We start from the raw sequence: 19,614 nt of genomic DNA, 5'->3' as shown, positions 1-19,614 counted from the left end.
ATTATGGTAATTAACTTACGTGCCAAAACCACGATATGATTTTGAGGCGCGCTGTGGTGGTGTACTCCGGAATAATTTGGACCACCTGGGGTCCTTTAACGTGACAGCCTTTCCTCCTTTCCCACACGAACCACTTCTCTTTAACGTGCACCTAAATTAAATACATGGTTGTTTTCACCCCATCGAAATGCAGCCGCCAAGGCTGGTGATTTGATCTCGCGACCTCGTGCTTAGCAGTCCAACACCATAGCCACCAAGCAACCACCGGTGTTAAAACGAAATTTCTTTTACGTAGCGTGGTGCGCAGGCACTGCATGGAAGAGGCTAAGAATCTGCAGTTTGCAAAACTTGCTTGTCCGACTGATTATGGCTGGCTGTAGATAACGCAAATAAACTCTCTCAGAAATTCTGAACCTGAAGCTGTTGTTCTTATTCTTTCATAATGCTTCCCCACACTGGCTCTTTCTACCCACGTTGCGAATGATAAATTAGTCAACCTCTATTAGCCTCGTGATGGCTTCTAAATAAGCAAGTATTACAATAATGCTCGGGGTGCCTGTGCATTATTGCAATGAAGCCCAGTCGCCGCGAAGTTGGTTGTTTTATAAACAAAATCAGGATAAGTCCGCCGTTGACAATGATAATTACCTACGCCGTTGAACAGTGAAGCGGATCGAAATTCCTAGTCTACATAAAATATTTCTATTATTATTAGAGCATAGCAACACATTTTTGCAGGAAGTTCATGAAGAAATGGTCCTGAATAAATTTACAGAAGTTCGGAATTCTTCATTGAAAAATTATAGGCGTAAACCTTACTTTCCATGCCCTCTTTCCCTGATTTGCCAACAAGTTTCATGCAATACCAAGAAATTGGTGAACACACCATCTTGTAAATTCTGTAGCCCTTAAGGAATAACGGAGCAAAAAAAAAAATTAAATGGAACCCTTAATCCAAGGCGCCTTTCAAAAAACGCCCAAATAAGCCTCTAACCTTCTCGCGTACTGTCGGGTGAAGATTAATTAAATTCAGTTTGCCATAATTCCGTGTGAGAGGTAACATAGATGTAGAGCAAAGTATAGCGTGTAGAAAACTTTGTTCTCTATATCATGCGCTTTTAAAATTTGCAACGTTTTACGACGCGATAAGGAGATTTTTGAGCCTTGTCTCAGCTGAGATTTCATGTGTGTAAAAAAATATGTGGGCTTTAAATGTAGTCAAAGGTCCACGATGAGGAAAGACTTTTGTTATAAATCTAAAAATTCAAGTGGAAATGAAAAATATTTGGGACCCGTTTTACGACTGTCCTCATCTGAATGTACCCAGCTGGGTCATCCACGGGGGTGGCGTCATCGTGCATTCTCACTTGGTTGGTGTATCGTAGGTACGCCGGGAGCATTTCAGATAGCAGATGTAATTAGACATTAATGCCAGATATGGGTTACGCCGACTAGTCTTAAATGAATGGATGGATGTTATGAGCGTCCCCTTTGGAACGGGCAGGTGGGTTGCGCCACCAAGCCCTTGCTGTTATACTGCCAAGTGTCCTACCTAGTTAAAAAAAGAAGAAAATGAAAGCGAAAAAAGAAACACGATAAATTCCCATAACCAAATTTTCTTGCTGAAAGAAATTTGCTGTACACGCCCTCCCGCGTGCTCGCTATGCCTCAACGCACCGTAGTAGAAATGCGGACGCAGGAGCCCTGAAAACTAAAGCTAAACTCATTTCACGGATAGAAACAGCCAAAAAAGACACAGTCTGGGTGACTTTTTCTTTACTGCAACAAAATTAATGAGTTCAGAATTCAATACGAGTGCGATGTTTACTTTATTATTAGAAGGAGACACGTCGTTGGGATGACCATACATGGGTCCTAGGCTCAAACTTCTCACCTAAAACAAAATACTTCAACATGTATTTCACTGCTATATGTACCACTTCTGGGTGGGCATGCTATAAATTTTTCATAAAAACTGGACGATGATTCTTTCTCTTTGAAACCTCTCTAAAATGTTCCAATTTTCGTTATTCTTGCAATTTTGCCATTTTGGGGATTCTATAAGTAAATAAATATGTGATCTAGTTTCACACTAATATCTTTTTAAGTTTCCGAGAAACCTTTGGAATATTTCTCAGATATAGTTTTCAACTATTCGCCTTAGCAAAATTGGCCCCAAATATCCCCTGATTTCGGGGTAGTTGTTCGAAAACCCTTTTTTGGCAATGTTTCAAAAAACATACTGTGGGAAGCATAAATTTAATTTCCCGTGGACTAATATGTCATGTTCTATTACTGCATTTCTCATACTTTCAGCTAACATTGTATAATTAGCAAATATTATGTATAAGCTCATGATTTATCTTCTTATTTGTTGTATAACCCACTCCCCTCTCTAATGCCGAAAGGCCCTGAGGGTAAATAAATAAATAAATAAAAATAAATAATGCAGTAGATTTACAAAGAAAGAAGAAAAGCTACGTCGGAATACGATGCGTTCATTTTAGAGCTATGGGCATTCGAATTTGAAAAATCTGCAAGTCGTTATACAGCGCTCTTCTCCGCCTTTAGGGAAACTATACTTTTTTTTTATGAAATCTGTGGTAAGTTTCGCAAAGCGAAGGTTTATTCTTTCTACAGCGACATTTCCCCACTTCAAAAATATATCGCTAAAAACTAAAAATACTGCTGTACGTACCGAGCCTATAATCATAAGGCGACTAGATTCCTGGAATCCCAAGCACTACACGTATTTATAAGCGTTGTAGTCTGTGCGAATTCCGCTCCTGCAAGAAGCTTCCTCAATATCGTCTACTCCATTGCGCTCAGGCAATGGTTTCATTTGTATTCTTGGTATTGCCGGAGGCGACGGGGCCACAATTATCTCCCCTCTCTTTTCGCGGCTGAACGAAAAAAAAAAGAAAGACTAAGAACGATTTCATCGACAATCAAACCCTCCCGGCACACTCCGCTTCACTGTTCGACCACTACTGCTACAGGGCACTCGATGCAGCACTACCCTGGCGAACTGTTCACGGACCATTTCGCGGTGTGCACCTCTCCCAATACGATCGTCGTCGTGAGAGCGCGTCTTCTAATAAAAACGGGACGTCCATAAATCATTGCGCCTTTAATCTGATGGCGCCGCCTTTGTGGCATCGCTCTCTCGCCTCGGTTTCTGCACTTGTGAGTATTTCTTTATTTATTCCTTTCTTCCTTTCTTTCTTTCTTTCTTTCTTTCTTTCTTTCTTTCTTTCTTTCTTTCTGTCCTTTCATTCTTTCTTCCGTCCTTTCATTCTTTCTATCTTGCATTGCCACATCTTTTCAAAGTGAGGAAGTCCTGGACACCGTTACAGAGGTTCGTTGCTGTTTACACAAGGCCAATATGTATTTTTCCTTCGCTGTTCTTATCGAGGTTCCCAGTGGGCGAGTCAAAGAGACGGCCGATACAGAGAGCTTTTACTCCACGTAGGCGCGCGCATAGATCCACGTCGTAAGTCATTTTTCGCGTCACTCAGCGCGAGGTTGACGGCAAGGGGAGGGAAACATTGATCTATAAGATGGGGGGGAGGTGGGGCACACGGCAAAGGAACTGAATGCCTGGAAGGCGCACGGCTATAACACTTCAATGGACTTTCCTTCCTGCAGCACGGTCTGGCGTCCTCTTTTGTCAGACTTTGCGCGGCCGAAGGTAAGAGAAGGGAAAAAGGAGGACGACGCCTTCATGGGCGCATACACGCACGCCCGCACGAAGCGGGCAAAAATATACGCACAACGGACGTCTCTGAGATGGATTGGCTTTGGCGCAAGGAACGATGCCAAGAGCTGACCTGCGGTGGCCCCGGCTATGCAACCCACCCGTGGCTTGTGCACAAACTGCAGTTCCTTTCGCTATTAACTTATCAGTCTGGAAAGACAAAGTCTATATCGATTGGACAAGGGCTGAGGGATGCGGGCGGCCAGCTTCTGTCTCTTTATAAGATTTTGTTTTGTCTTTTCAATTCACCGCGGTTTATGCACATACGCCGTTCTGTGATATACTACGACCTTCACGAGGAGGCTGGAGTCGACGTCACATATACGCGCTTGGCGGCGCGCGCAGAACGGGCTCGGGCGACTGGGCGGTGTCTGCGCCATCGCACTCGGAACAGCACGGCGACGGCGCGAGTGCCCTTAAGAGTATCCACGTAGTTGACACCGCAATAAAATATAATACAAAAAAAACGGTGTACACCTCCCGCGCCTTGTTCAGCGTATTTCTTGTGGCTTCAGCTCTTGAAGCAGTTCCTTCATATAATTCGTTCTGTCCTTCCGGTATAAATGGCTCTTTTTACGTCCTGCCCGCTCAATGCTACAGTTTTGGACCTTCAACTGTAGCGGCCACTCACCTTTCCGTTTCGTCAATCTGATCGTGCCCTTTTGAAATTTGACAAATGCGCCGAAAGTGAGGGGCACAGGTGGGTTGAACGTTCCCTGTATCGCAAAGGGTTCCCAACAAAAGCAATGCAACGGCTTAGAAGAAAAGAATCGGCAGGGAAGTCCGGCACTTATCGCTCTCGGCACCGGCTGTGTCTTGCGCGGCTCAATCAGCGACGGCTCACCCGATGATAGAGCCGGCGCAAGCAGCCCGCGGCTGTGGAAGTTCTTATCAGTGACTTCTCCCAACGCGAGGAATGATCGAGCAAGCGTCCCCAGGGTGTACGCGTCCGGTGATTGGCGCCCACTGAGGTGCAGTGCGCCGCGCCGAGATATATACGTAACTAAAGGGAGAGTTAAGGACCTAACGCAGACGAAGAGAGAAAGGGAGGCCGGAGGAGGCCCTTTCTTCTTCGATAGAGTCTCAGCTTTATCCGAGATACATCCTTGGGGCATGTGTGCACTACCGGCGCACTCAATCACACTCCGAAGGTCCCTATATTGAGCCCCAAGCATGGCTGCTCCTTCGGGGTTTTTTTTTTTTCCTTTTTCTTTTCCAGTCTGTGTGTAGCTGAACTGGACAGGGAAGTTTTCAGGAGAGCGTTACTTGTTGTTTTCCTTTCCTCTTTTTTTTTCGTATTGGGAGGGCTTTTACGAACCTCTAACCAGTGAAGGACAATTCAATGAGAGTAACTTGTACCTAAATTGCTTTACCTAAATCAAAAAAATATATCCGTACATAGGCTGTCTGGAAGCGAGCCATTCTTACTGACTCAGGATGGGTTTTATTGAGCAGAAGTAATCTGCTCCGTGAGTTAGCTAGTGAACTGACGCCTCTGTGCTACCACCGCGGCTCTTTTCCGACAGAGGCATTATCTTTCTCCTCTCTCTCTCCCCCTCTCTCTCGTTCGAAACTCTTATAATTGTTGCAACTGATAAAGTGCGTTCTCCCAAAGGCTCACTCCAGCTTCCGCGCGCCGCACGCCGTACGGAAATGGCCGCGCGAGATGCTCATAAGTTGCCGCTGAAACGGCTGTACAGAGGCCCATTACAGGTGCGCGTCTCGCGTAAACCCATAACTCGTTGCGAGCAGGGCCGTAAAACTGTGCAATCACCATTTGTCTGCTTGTTTAGGTTGTTTCATTTAGGTTGGCTTGAGTGAGTGGTTTAAGTAACGCGAGCGATGTAAGCCGGACTGGCACACTTCTAATTTTGCGTGCACTTTCCTAATAGATAAAAATTGAGAAGGAGTCGGCGTCTTTAAGCGGTGCTGGCTACCCCTTCTCGCATCGTATGAATGTACTGGGTGTCCCACGCCACTCGTGCAAAATTTAAAATTTTGAGAGTGTCACGCAGCTGAACCGAACCAAGGTAATGTCGTTTGCCGCTGCTTGGAGCAAGTAAGAAATTTTCTTCGTGTATCGCGTAATTGCATAATTAGTGATTATTAATTAGTTAACTAAAATTCTCCGTCAGAAAATTGCACGCCGTCAGGAAAAATTTGTGATTCATATTTCTGTATGTGTTGCATAATATTGTTTTTTCCAAGCATGAAAGAAGCGCGCAAGAGCAAGCGTATCCAAAAATGCCAGGCGAGTAGTCGCGAGGCACATTTTCGTGTTTTGCGGGCTTTCTTCGTGTTTTGCGAGCTCAGCGTTGGATAAATTTAAGCGATCTTTTTCGTCATTGTAGAGTGGTACATACGTGGTTATCCACGTTGGCATCGAAGAGGCTCATTGAAGGCCAGCGCAGACCGAATTGCCCATACCACGTGCTCCAAGTCGGCGTCAGGGAGGTATTCTTTTTTTCGAACAGTGCCACCTATCCAGTCCCGTATCTACAGTTACCTGTGTCGGCGTGAAAGAGGTTCGTTGAAGAGCAGCGTGTATTTGCACATTTGTACGTACTCAGTGACCCGAGTTCGTCCGATGGTTGGTTTCGAACCCTGGTACATCAGCACCGAAGCCCGATGCGCTGCTCATTCGATCACGGGCTACACAGTGAGCCAGGTAGGCGGTAAAGCGGTTGTAAATACAAAACAAATACATACACATCGCCCTGAAAGTGGGTGAAGTACTCAAAGAATGCTAACGCATTGGAACAAATGTCGGTCGCGTAAATACGAAAGTCAGGTCGCATAAGTGTGCTGAAAAATAGAAAACGTCAACTGATGTCGTGAAGAGGCGTACACGAGGTTAGGCACAGAAAGTAACATATGATCAGACCAAATCAGACAGTCAGTTTACAGAACATAACATGATATGTGTAATCAATAATTCGCCACAACGTTGCTCCCTTCCAGAAATCTATGGGGAGCCATTATCACTCGCCTTTGAATGCATCTGTTGGCCGTTAACCTATATTATATGTGGGCAACGCAAGAACGAAGCATATAGAAAATAATGCATTACAGACCGTCCTCATACGAGGGTACTTATGGCACTGGCTGCGTACGCACACACCGATGTTCTCCTTACTTAATACTTCCGCCCGCAGCGAATACAGTAATGATATACATGTGAAAAATGTCATGCGCCGTTTGCTCAAGTATTACTTGTCACACAAACTCAAACTGGGGCCCTATAACGTAAATCTATTCCAATATGTTTTCATTCCAATCGCCTGACGTCAAATTTACGTAACTGCCCACGCAAGCATCGGGCGGTGACCAGCAGCGTTGCTTCAACAGCCCAATCAAACGCTCTCCTCGCTTATAGGAGATCATTTTTGTTTGATTTCAGAACGAATAACATCACCTACGTTGAGCGGTTTTTCTTATCTATTTGGCTGACAAGAGGTGAGGAGCACGCTCAAGTGGAGAGGGATACGATGGGGCCGAGCCAGCGCACTGAAGATAGATAACCGCATGAAGAGGGAGGCGCCGGCGTCTGCGAGTGGTCCGCTTTCCCTTACTTAGGTTGCGGTGGCTTGTCTAAAATCACAGCGGCGTGCGACGGAGAGTTAGAAATGCCGCTAACAAGGATCCTCAGCAAAAAGGAGTTGGCAGAGCGAGGTCGTATACGTGTCGAAAGGTCTCGATGGCGTTGTACGGCCACGCGAAAAGGTTTATTGTACGCAAATAAACCCATGCTCTCAGGCAGTTGCGAGTAGCCAGTGCCTGAGCGATAGGCGGCAGCCATCTTCTATTCCTTTCGGAACGGGGCAGTCCGCGGCTGTACAGAAAAATAACAACCAGTTTTGTTCGGCATATTAATGCATCTTTAACGCGTACACGTCACTTTGACCCAGTGAGTCTTCATAATTTTGTGACCTTGAGTGACAGACAGGTGCAGCCTGAAAGCTTTTGACCAACAGCAGAGGGTTAATGGCGAAAAGGCGTCGAATGGGAAATAATTATTTTTCTTTAGTTCGGAAGAATCGTGCATAATCGGCGTGTACACGTCATGTCAGATCGCGGTTTTCGTGAAGTCGCAGGACGGCCACGCGAAGTGGGGGTGGTCCGCAACAGCTTTTGACCAATAGCGGAGTGCTGATTGCAGAATTGGAATAACAAATTTTGGAATAGCTTTACGTTATAGCGCCCCTAAACTTGGTTTATCAGCAGGCTGTTTTACAGATAAGAAAACCGCTAATAAAAAGAAATTGCGGCACCACATATTATTCTTCTTAAGGCATTGTTCGCATCTCTTACGCATGCATTAAAGGCTGAAGCTTACACCAAAGGGCCAAAAAAGGGGGGCGAAGCGAGACATATTTGGATTTCGACACCGTTTTGACCTATTTTGCGTCGTTATTCCATTTCTATTTTCTACACCTTAAAAATCACATGTGGAACTAAATACAGATGGCACAACCAAGAAAAAGGAAGAAGGGTGGGACCACGCGTTACAGTGATGAATTATGTCTCTAGTTCTTCGTATATCTTGGTTGATGGGCTAATAACTAACGCGGAAACTGAATCTGAATCATTACACAAAGCCAGCGTCGTTACGTCGCGCTAAAACGGGACGCGTCGTATTTTGTTTTATTTGTGAGCCCGTCTGTGGCAGACACCTATGCATGCCAGGGATCCCTAACGAGCAATGCCAGCAGGACTGAGTTAACCGTCTCGTTCTTTACATCTTTGTCAGATGCATTAGACTTGATATATGAACACGAAATGGACCCCCGCTGTACCGTTCATTAATCATAGTGCGGGGTAGGGTTCGAATCGAAAGGATCAAAAACACAGAACCCCAAAGAAATGCGCCCGGAAACCCACTGCTGCGCAAAGCTTTAAGAACTGCATCCTGACCGCGAAATCGACGTTCTGCTGCATATCATCGTCAACGTCATATCATCGTCAATATATCAACGTCAATGTTACCGTGTTGATGCGGTTATTGTAGGTTTACGTTGCAGTGTTAACGCCAAAGGCGCCTCTTGACAGTGCCGGCCGCATTCCAATGAAGGCGGTATGCAACTTAAAGGCGCTTGGTTGCAAGTTAAGAGCAGCTTAAAGAGGGCCCAGGTGGTCGAAAAAGATCCGGAACCCGCCCGCTGCGGCGTCTTTCATATAGCCTATGAGTTGCTTTGGAGCGTCAAATCCTGCAATATTAAGATTTAATTTAAACCTAGGAACCGTTATGGCTAGTTCCTAGTACATTGCTGAGCGCTACATACACGACGGGAAGAAGAGCACTTGTGATACCGCAGGCAAATGAAACGCGAACAAGTTAGGGCTAACTAGAACGCGTCGGTTTGTTTTGGTTTTGAAAAGTGTATTCGCGTGAAGTCGCATCATTTCGACTTATACGCACAGTTTGAAGCATGCATCATAACTGGTAGCGAAATATCGATGGTACTAGATTGCATGATTGCGTTACTATACTATAGTAAATGGTGTTCAACGTAATTTCGTGTTCGCATTTCATTTGTCCAGGATAGTACTACGTCGCCTTGCTACAGCGAGATGCATAGTACTTGCAGATCTTACAAGTCCTGATAGGTACGAAGTACGCGCAGAAGCAACTGGATGACAACAACGATGCTTCAAACGGTTTAATTAGTACTCTTGCAACACTGCTGCATCAAATCTTCATCGCGTGGTTCACAGTGATGTGATGGTGGCCTGTGGTTAAACACTTGACCTACTTTATTAATTAAGGAGTTCCACATTTTTCGAGGTGACTGTATGTGGCATTTGAAACAGATCCTTGTGGTTTGGAGTGTCCCTTCCACACTGGACTATATATGAAGAGGTGGCTCAAGCTCCAGATACTTGACCTTTGTAATCATGCCAATGTATAGCGAACAACGGAAGGCTCGGAGCCAGCGTTATCCAAAGTGGACTTGCCTGCGTCAGGCGCTCACTTCAGGCGCGTTCACACGGAAGGCGAGGCGGCTGAAGCTACGGAAACCTCCTTGCGGACGGGAATAGCGGGCGAAAAATCAGGCGGAGGACGACGATGGTCCCTGGACAGATTCTTTCTTTTTTTTTTCTTTTTTTTTCGTACCGAAGGAGCTCGCCACTTTGCCGCAGCCAATCAGAACGCGAGTATACAGAAAGGAACCGGCTGCAAGAAAAGCCCGTGTGCGAGGCAACGTACAACTGTATTTTTTCCCGGCTACGTGCCAGAAATAAAACACTAAATCACATCTCAGTGTGCTTAGCGGAGGCTCACTCAATGCACGGTATTTACCGTCGCACAAACGAAGGTGAGGCCGCAAAGCATTGGCATGACCCATTCTGTCTAGCTCTTGCAAAGCCGGGTGAAGCCACAAGCGGCGCGGCGGTGTATCATTCTTCGAGCGTTTCGTTGCTCCCCTTCAAATGCCACCGGAGAAGTAGCCAGCAGAGTGCCAACTGCCTCGTCTTCTTCGTTCGAGCTGGTCATCATCATCAGGCCGGGAGCGCGCGATAACAGTCATCGCTAGTACGGCGAGTTCTCGGAAGGGCGCGCGAGTTGTCGGAAGCGCGAGGTGCAGCACCTCCGTGGGCGGTGTGGACTGCCAGTCCAGCCATAATGCCTTATTTTAATCTTATTTTTTTAATCAATATTAACTTATACGAGATGCTGGCACCATTATTGGCGCCGGGTATGTTTTTTGTAGGGAAAGCAGCACAAAAGCGCACAGAAGTGATATGCACTGGCTGCAGCCAAACAGTGCTCACATTTGCGAAGTTATACCCACATAAGAAAGTAGAAAGGAGTCTAAAAGACATTCCGTAAACATGCACACTTCCGTAAACGAGTCAAAGTATACAGAAGAGTGAAAACAGGCACATAATTAGATCAGTTTATATATACCTAGGAAGACATATAAAATATATAACAACGCCAGACGTGAGTTACACACAAACACGCAATATAATACACATCCAACCCCTGATATACTAAGAAAATGTAATGGTGGGGTCAACCACGGCGCCTTTAGTAACAACCTAATATACTTGTTTTCTCCAACATGTCTTTAAAGCCGCGAGACCTTCCTTCTCGCGTTTGCCGGAGCGTTGTGCGCATGGCTGAGTTGCGCGAGAGACATCTGGGGACTTTTTCGCCTCGAAATCCGCCATTCCCTCGGTGAAGGACGTGCTTTCTCCCGTTTGTCCCTAGCCGATCTGCGCTACGCTACAGGGGATAAATATTCCGAAATAAGACAGCTCTCAGTTGCTCTTTCGTTGCGCCGCGCCAAAGCATTGCGCTCGATCGTGCCAGGAAGGTTCCTCTGTTTGAATCGCGTCTTTTTTTTCACTTTTTGTTTTTTTTTATGTTTGTGGATTTCTATATAACATCGCCCTATGACTTCTGCAGTGCGTGTCGTCCGCCGCAGTACTACGCAAAGGCGCTTTTACAAACAAGAAATTAGCTATCGTAGGCCAGCTTCCCGGCCGGGCAATCTGAACAACGATCCGCACGCTCCGCGGCGTGGAAAATGCGCTCGCGTTTTGCCACTAGTACCGCGCTCTCACGCTTGGCCGTTGTGAACATCCCTTTCGAGTCTACATCTCCCCGCCAGCGCTTTCTCTTGCTAAGTACTTTGTAAGTCGGGTATATACGTACCCGATGACAGTGACCTCGTCAAATTTAACCATTGTTAAAACCAAGCGGCGTTGGCACTTAACATCCGACTAATGTGAAAAGCATAATTTCTTGAAAATACGGAACCGTTTTAGAAGCTGGTGACCAACAGCGCAGCAAAATTCTATACATTGCAAATTTGAAACTTGCAATAGATTTGTAACGTATTGAAATCGGCAAGTGAATCCAACACGCGCGGGGTAGAACGCTTCAACGGCGCTTTAAAGAAAAATAATTGTGGCCTATGACGCCCTGAAATTTTTTTGACGAGCGCATAACAGTGGAGAGCTCCCGTTTAATTTTGACCACCTGGAGTTCTTTACCGCGAGCTCAAAGCGGCGCGAACACGAGCGCGCGCGCGCGCGCGCGCGTGTGTGTGTGTGTGTGTGTGTGTGTGTGTGTGTGTGTGTGTGTGTGTGTGTTTCGTTGCCATCGGGAAGGAGGCCACCCCGGCCGGGAGTCGAACCCAGGACTTGGTGTTCAGCTGCGCAGCGCCATAACCGCTGAGCACTCACGGTGGGTGAACAGCGCGTTTAAAGGGAAGAAAAAAATTGCATTAAGGTGGTCGATCAAAACTGTATTCGATCGACCAATGGGGCAAAAATTGAATGTGTTCCGCGACGTTTCGTTTGTATCATGTACGATGGATTTTTGGGACACCGTGCATTGTTACCCATGAGCGCGTTTTCCGCAGGTTTTATATTGAACCCCCTGGAAAAAGCGGTAAATATAGTGATTACTTATTGTTGTATAAACTAATTCACAACCACTTCTGTTCGTGGTTTACTGTCGGCTGCAACGTTGTGCGTGCCTCGCCCAAACTGGCGTAATCCCAGCATCTTCGACGTGAATTTAGCCTGAACCTCTAAAGCTATAAAACGTAACACAACAAATACCCTGTGTTAAAATCTTTGTATTTTCAGCTGTTGTATTTTTGCTTTATCCTATTTCTGTCTTTGATTTAATTCAATTTATTGTAGCAACTTTCACCACCGTTATTTCAGGTTTTCTGTCTTGTGTTCTGTTTTTGTTCTTTGTGTAACACAAATACACCAATAGCAAAGCGTAGAGCTGTTCTTTGTCACTATCAAAAAAAGTTAATGAAATGAAATTGTTCAAGTCCTTTTCTTTTCGATTCCTATTGAACCTACCTTGAGTTTTGTTGACTCTAAACTGTTGTTTCCATGATCATTATCATCATCATCAACCTATTTTATGTCCACTGCAAGACGAAGGGCTCTACCTGCGATCTCCAATTACCCCTGTCCTGCGCCAACCAATTCAATTAGCGCCCGCAAATTTCCTAATTTCATCGACCCACCTAGTCTTCTGCCGTCCTCGACCGCACTTCTGTTCTCTTGGCACCCATTCTGTATAACCCCATTGGTCCAACGGTTACTTAACCTGCGTCTTACATGACCTGCCCAGCGCCATTTTCTTTCTCTTAATCTCAATTAGAATATCGTCTATACCCGTTTGCTCTCTGATCCAAACCCCTCTCTTTTGTTCTCTTAAATTTATGCCTAGCATTCTTCGTTCCATCGCTCTTCGCGCGGACCTTAACTTGCTCTCAAGCTTCTTCGTCAGCCTCCAAGTCTCTGCCCCATAAGTCAGCACTGGTAAAATGCACTGATTGTACACCTTCCTTTTCAATGAGCTTCCAGTCAATGTCTGCTTCCAGCTTCCAGTCAATGTCTGCCTTATGCGATCCAACCCATTCTTATTCTTCTATGAATTTGCTTCTCATGATCAGTGTTCCTGTGATTAATTCACCTAGATAAAATTATTCCTTTACAGACTCTAGAGGCTGACTGGCGATCCTGAACTCTTGTTCCTTTGCCCGGCTATTCATCATTATCTCTGTCTTCTACATATTAATCTTCAACTCCACTCTTACACTCTCTCTGTTAAGGTACTCAATCATTTGTTGTAACTCGTCTGCATTGTTGCTGAATTGAACAATGTCATCGGCAAACCGAAGGTTGCTGAGATATTCGTCGTCGATAATTACTCCTAAGCTTTCCCAGTTTAATAGCTTGAATAGTTCTTCCAACCGCGCAGTAAATACATTGGAGAGATTGTGTTTCCTTGTCTGACCACTTTCTTTACCACGTTCTTTATAGGTATATTCCTGCTTTTCTTGTGTAGAATTAAGGTAGCTGTAGAACCTCTGTAGATATTTTCCAAGGTATCCAGACCAACCGGAGCAATAGTCAATACGACCTGCCCTCTTTCATGCATCTCTGTATGCCAACTGGACTCCGCCGAAGTGACGCCACTCTGCTTTATCGCTTATGGCTAGGGGTGGCCTTCGCGAAATCTTACTCATTTCGCATTGGAATGGCTGACAACGCTCTCTGTAATGCCTGTCTTTGCGAGGAGACGCTAGAACACATTCTGTGCGACTGTCCTGAATATAATGTTCAGAGACAGTCCCTGGCGTCCGTTCTAGCGTACCTTGACAATAGACCATCGTCAGTTGCGAATATTTTCACATTTCGCCGACAGACGACATCGCAGCTGAAGGCGACGAAGGGACTACTTCGGTTTATGAAGGAGACGGGCTTGGACAAGCGGCTGGGACACTGATGTCACGTGCCGCGCAACAGTGACGGACTGTAACTAACGATGTGTGTGCTGTATTATGTGCTCTCTCTCTCTCTCCTCCACATCTTTCATCCACCCATCCCGCTCCCATGTTTAGGGTAGCAAACTGGTTAAGCTAAACTGGTTAACCTCCCTGCCTTTCCTTCTCCGCTTTCTCCTTCCTTCTTTCCAAGGTATTTACGTAAGCGTTCTGTACGCCATGATTACGTAATGCCTCTATGACTGCTGGTATCTCTACTGAATCAAATGCCCTTTTCTAATCTATGAAAGCCATATAGAGAGGCTTATTGTACTCTGCGGGTTTCTCGATAACCTGATTAATGACATGGATGTGATCCATTGTAGAGTATCCCTTCCTGAAGCCAGCCTGTTCCATTGGTTCACTAAAGTCCAGTGTTGTCCTTATTCTATTGGAGATTATTTTGGTAAATGTTTTATATAATACTGGGAGTAAGCTAATGGGCCTTTATAATGGGCTTCTAGTAAGCTAATGGGCTTTTTCAATTCTTTAACGTCTCCCTTTTTGTGGATTAGTATAATGTTTGCATTCTTCCCGTTTTCTGGGACCCTTGCAGTCGATAGACACTTCGTATAAGGAGCCGCCAGTTTTCCAAGCATTATGTCTCCTCCATGTTTGATTAAATCAACTGTTATTCCATCTTCTCCTGCCGGTTTTCTTCGTTTCATGTCTTGCAAGGCCCTTCTGACCTCATCGCTAGTTATAGGAGGAGTTTCTGTATCCTGTTCATTACTGTTTCTAATGGAGGTATCCTGACTCCTCTGGGTATTGTAAAGGCCAGTATAGAATTCTTCCGCTTCTTTTACTATATCTTCGAGATTGCTGATGATATTACCCTGCTTATCTTTCAGTGCATATATCTTGGTTTGTCCTATGCCATGTTTCATTCTCACTGATTTCAGGCTGCTTCCGTTTTTTACGGGTTCTTCAGTCTTTCTCACGTTTTAGTTTCGAATATCACTTATTTTCGCCTTGTTGAACAGTTTTGACAGTTCCGCGAATTCTATCTTACCTCTTGAGTTGGACACTTTCATTCTTTGTTGTTTCTTTATTAGGTCCTTTGTTACAGGAAGAGCTTGCCTACTGGTTGCCTTAGTGCAGTGGCGTAGCTAGGTCGTCTGGCACCCGGGGCCGATAGCTCTTGTGTCAACCTCCCCCCCCCCCCACCCCCTGGGTGTAATCGAGGAAGGCGAGGATATCGACACTTTTCGGGTGTCTTCAGAAGTATATGACAACCTCCCCCCCCTCTTCTGGCCCCGTGAACCCGGGGCCCACAGCCCCCCGCCCTCCTCCCCCCCCCCCTCGTTGCTACGCCACTGCCTTAGTGCCTTGCCTCCCAGTTCAATTGCTGCCTCTGAAGCCAGCCTAGTTGCGGTTTCATTCATGAGCTCTATGTCATCATCATCTCTCTGTTCAGCATGTTTGTTGCATGTTTGTTTGCAAGTACAAGCCTGAATTTGTCTGCTTGTACCCTTACTGCCTCTAGGTTGACCTGTTTCTCCCTGACCAATTTTGCTCTTTCTATATTCAAATTCCGGTGAACCCTAGCCCTCACTGACATATGATCACTACATTTTACCCTACCCATCACTTCTACATCCTGCACTATGCTGGGATCAGCAGAAAGTATGAAGTCAATTTCATTTCTTGTTTCACCATTAGGGCTTTTCCAGGTTCACTTACTATTGCTACACTCTCGGAAAAAGGAGTTCATTATTCGAAACTTATTCCTTTCTGCGAATTCTACCAGCATCTCTCCTTTACCGTTCCTAGAATCGACGCCGCAGTGGCCAATTGCTTGTTCCTCAGCCTGCTTTTGCCCTACTTTTGCATTAAAGTCGCCCATGTGGGGTCCTCCTCCGTGCTCTTGGGACAAAGGAACGACAACACAGTAGTGCAAGCAATCACAAGGGGATTTATTGCACCTAACCTTTCATAGATCAATGCCTGCTAGCCGAGTTGCTATCCACAAAACATGCCGATGGGCACGCGACAAATCTAGAAGTCCGACTCGCCGCGACCGGATAGCGAGCGAATATGTTCGCCCCATGCTGGATCCCAACGCCTGGTCGTTCGCGCGTACGGTCACGCGAACGGTGGCGCGTTCGAAGGCGGCCACGCGAGGCGGTCTCACACAAGCATGGATCGGCGCACGCGCCGCACGGCACGTCCGCACTGCTTGCTGTCTCGAACCAAAGAGACAATCGCCTTGTCTTTCGGCGCCCAAGTAACCCCGCCTATCGGCAGTGTCAGCAGCGCAACACTCGCGCCCTCTCTCGTACTGCGCGTCAACCCCTCCGACCGCCGCGGGCGCCAGGCCACGCGGCGAAGCAGGATTACAGGAGACGCGCCGCGCGGAAAAAGAACATATCAGGGGACGCGTGAGAATCGCGCATCCCCACACCCATTACTACAGTATACTGAGTTTGCACATTTCTCATTGCTAATTCAACATCTTCATAAAACTGATCTACTTACTCATCATCGTAACTGGATGTTGGAGCGTAAGCTAGTACTACCTTTAACTATACCTCTTATTATGTTTGATTAAGACTACAGCTACCCTCTCATTAATGCTGTAGAATTCGTCAATGTTGCCCGCTATATCCTTGTGGATTAGGAATCCTACCCCGTATCGCTTCATATCTCGGAGACCTCTATGTATAGCAGTGGACATGTCCGTTATCCAGCAATGTATAAGCCTCACCAGTTCTTCTAATCTCACTAAGGCCGATGATATCCCAAACAACGTCTGATAGTTCCTAAAACAGTCCTGCTAAGCTAGGGTCACTCGAGAAGATTCGGGTGTTAAACATAATTGCCCTTATGTTTGCCACAGTTTCCTTAATTGCCATAATTGCCCTTACTCAGTGTGGTCGTTCTTTCGTATTATGGCTAGCTCTCACTTCTACAGCGAAGCTGTTTATGACCAGGGTTTCCTGCATTTTTCGTGTCCGTCAATAAATCTGCGAGAAAAAAAATTGGCAGTGGCTTAGTTCGGCTATGCGAGGATATACGTAGTGAAAGCTAAGGCATAGCATGATTAGCCTTGGTTAATCTTGGTTGCAAGTCCAGGTTAGTCTGGTTGTCTAGTTATGTTGCGACGTTTAGCCAGTCGTTCGGCGCGCTTTTCGTCTGTTTCCTGGGCGATTCGTTTCCTCTTCATCTAGTTCCGATGTCGATTCCAGGCCTCCTCCTGCTTATCAGAACTCTCGCCGTCCATACTGCCGCCTCAGCTGCGGTTGCGGCGCACGCAAGCTCTCCTTTTCAATCCTCCAACATGTTATCAGGCATGCGACGTAGCTGGCGAAGCGAGCGGAGGCGAACGCAACGACGAGGAACGCGGTGTGACGTCATGTGCCTCCTCGGAGCACGGCCACCGCGAAATCGCAAGTTCGCGGCCAGTAAATCTTTCGCTTTAAAAAAACTATCATCGTCAGAAATGGCTCGTGCGACTGCTCGCGCGTTCGTCGTCGTCTTCTACCACAGCTGGCTCGTTGGCGCCCTTCGGCGTAACCGCGCGAACGCGCTGGTGCCACTTCTTGCGCGTTCGTAGTTACCGTCTTCATCTACGCTGGCTCCGTTGTCACTCATCATGCCAGCGTTCCCATACTGCCCCTTTGCTCTGTGAAAGCGCTAAAGGTTACTGGCCCACTGCCAGTCGGGACAGTGATTTCGGTCTCAAATTGTTTGCCTCGATACATTGCGAAATGAAAACACGAATGTATATAATGAATGTACAACAAGAATGAACGCGGATGCAAAAATATAAATGGGTTGGCACACCTTTCGTCAGAGTGACCACCGATCAAGGCAGTAAATGTGCGCGTGCCTTTGTTCAAAATTATGTGTCACTTCTTTGTCGTGTCCTACACAGCTTCACTGTTCATCCACCTTCACAGAGTTGAACGGCCCATGACCTTTTGTTTACATTTAACCCCTTCTTCTTTAACTGTATGCGCGTGCCAGCCCTGAAACCTCAGTGTTGTTCTTCATCACGTGTATTTATTTATTTGTTTATTTATTTATTTATTTATTTATTTATTTATTTATTTATTTATTTATTTGGGCATCGCCTTCGATATGGAGCCCCAGCACATGCCACTAAGCACGTTCCTTAAAATATTATCGTGTATCAAAATGTTCAAGACGGGGATTGCAGCGCCAGCCCGCGACTAAAGTGGCCGATGCGCGTCGGTGGCACTTCATGGTGGCAATTACTTGGCAAAAACTTCACTCAGGCATGGCCTCGGCATCTACTCGAATGCAGTGGAGCGAAGGCGTACTTCTCAAGCAATGCGTTGTCGTCGTATAAATCTAGGAGAAGCACTATAGAAGCACAGTGTCTTTCTTCTTCGGTCCAAGAACGTCGCTATGCTTCCCACGGTGACGTCTAGGTGGATCCTTGAGTCGTTGTCCGCTTGTGAATACAGGGATCAGCTCCAGGAATCAGCGCGAGAAGAAAAAAAGGAGCGAGGAAGAAAGAGTTTAAAGGCTTGCGCACAGGACCGCAGCAACGCATAGTGTTGTCGAAACATATCCCAAGCGGGCCCGTAAGCTTCACTTCAGTGCGTTGTTGTAATGCGGCGAAGATTACGCAACGTATGACGGTGAAGCACATCAACAGCGGAAAAAATTAACCACCGTACATTGAATCATCCATAGGCTATACGACCCTTGCCGGCTCGTAGCCCACACTTCAAGAAATGAAGCAGCGTTCCCGTAGCCGCCTTCGGAGGCGTCCTTTGTGCGCAACGACCTTGAAATTCCTGTTCTGAGAGTCAGTGATTCATGTTGTCTATCAAGGGACGCTCCTCAGTCAGTGCATAACTGTAATTGCGCAGTTACGAGACATTCATGGCATGAGCCTACTAACGATGAAGACAATTACAAAATTACTGCTAGTCAATTTGCACCATAATGCGTGCGTCGAAATTTCTTGCTGTTTTGGCCCCCCTCTAACGAGACGTTGCCGTAGAAATCAGCCCTCCGTTTACGCTGTGTTGTAGAAGCACACAGCAAATAATGCAAATTACAAAATCATAGACACGACGAAATAAAAAAAAGCGCGAAAGCGGGAGGTGGCAGGAGTTAGACACTTGCACAAGGAGATTCAAGGCGATAATCATGCGCAACCAAAGCTAGCAACAGCTGAGCACTGTCTTCTTTCTCTGAGCATCAGCTGTTTATTTTGGTCGTTGCGACATGTCGCTGATAGTTCCGCTCTCTCTCTCTCTCTCTCTCTCTCTCTCTCTCTCTCTCTCTCTCTCTCTCTCTCTCTCTTTCTTTCTTTCTTTCTTTCTTTCAATCTTCATGCACGGCGTATAGATGGAGACCACGAAGTGCAATAAAAACCCATAGCAAGTGTCGCTGTCGGCTAGCGATGCCTGCCAACATTCTCGAGGGGTTGCACCACGGCTCAACGGACGGCTGCACTGCAGCAGCGAGGACAGGAGCGAGGTTTGGTTCCAATGCACTCTGCGCGTGCAGTATCCACGAAAAGAAACCAAATGAAACGAGTGAGGAGAGGCCGATGCACACGAACACTTC

Source organism: Dermacentor variabilis, chromosome 3, assembly GCF_050947875.1.
Source record: "Dermacentor variabilis isolate Ectoservices chromosome 3, ASM5094787v1, whole genome shotgun sequence".
Classification (NCBI taxonomy): Eukaryota; Metazoa; Arthropoda; class Arachnida; order Ixodida; family Ixodidae; genus Dermacentor; species Dermacentor variabilis.
Note: the sequence above shows the minus strand (reverse complement) of the source record.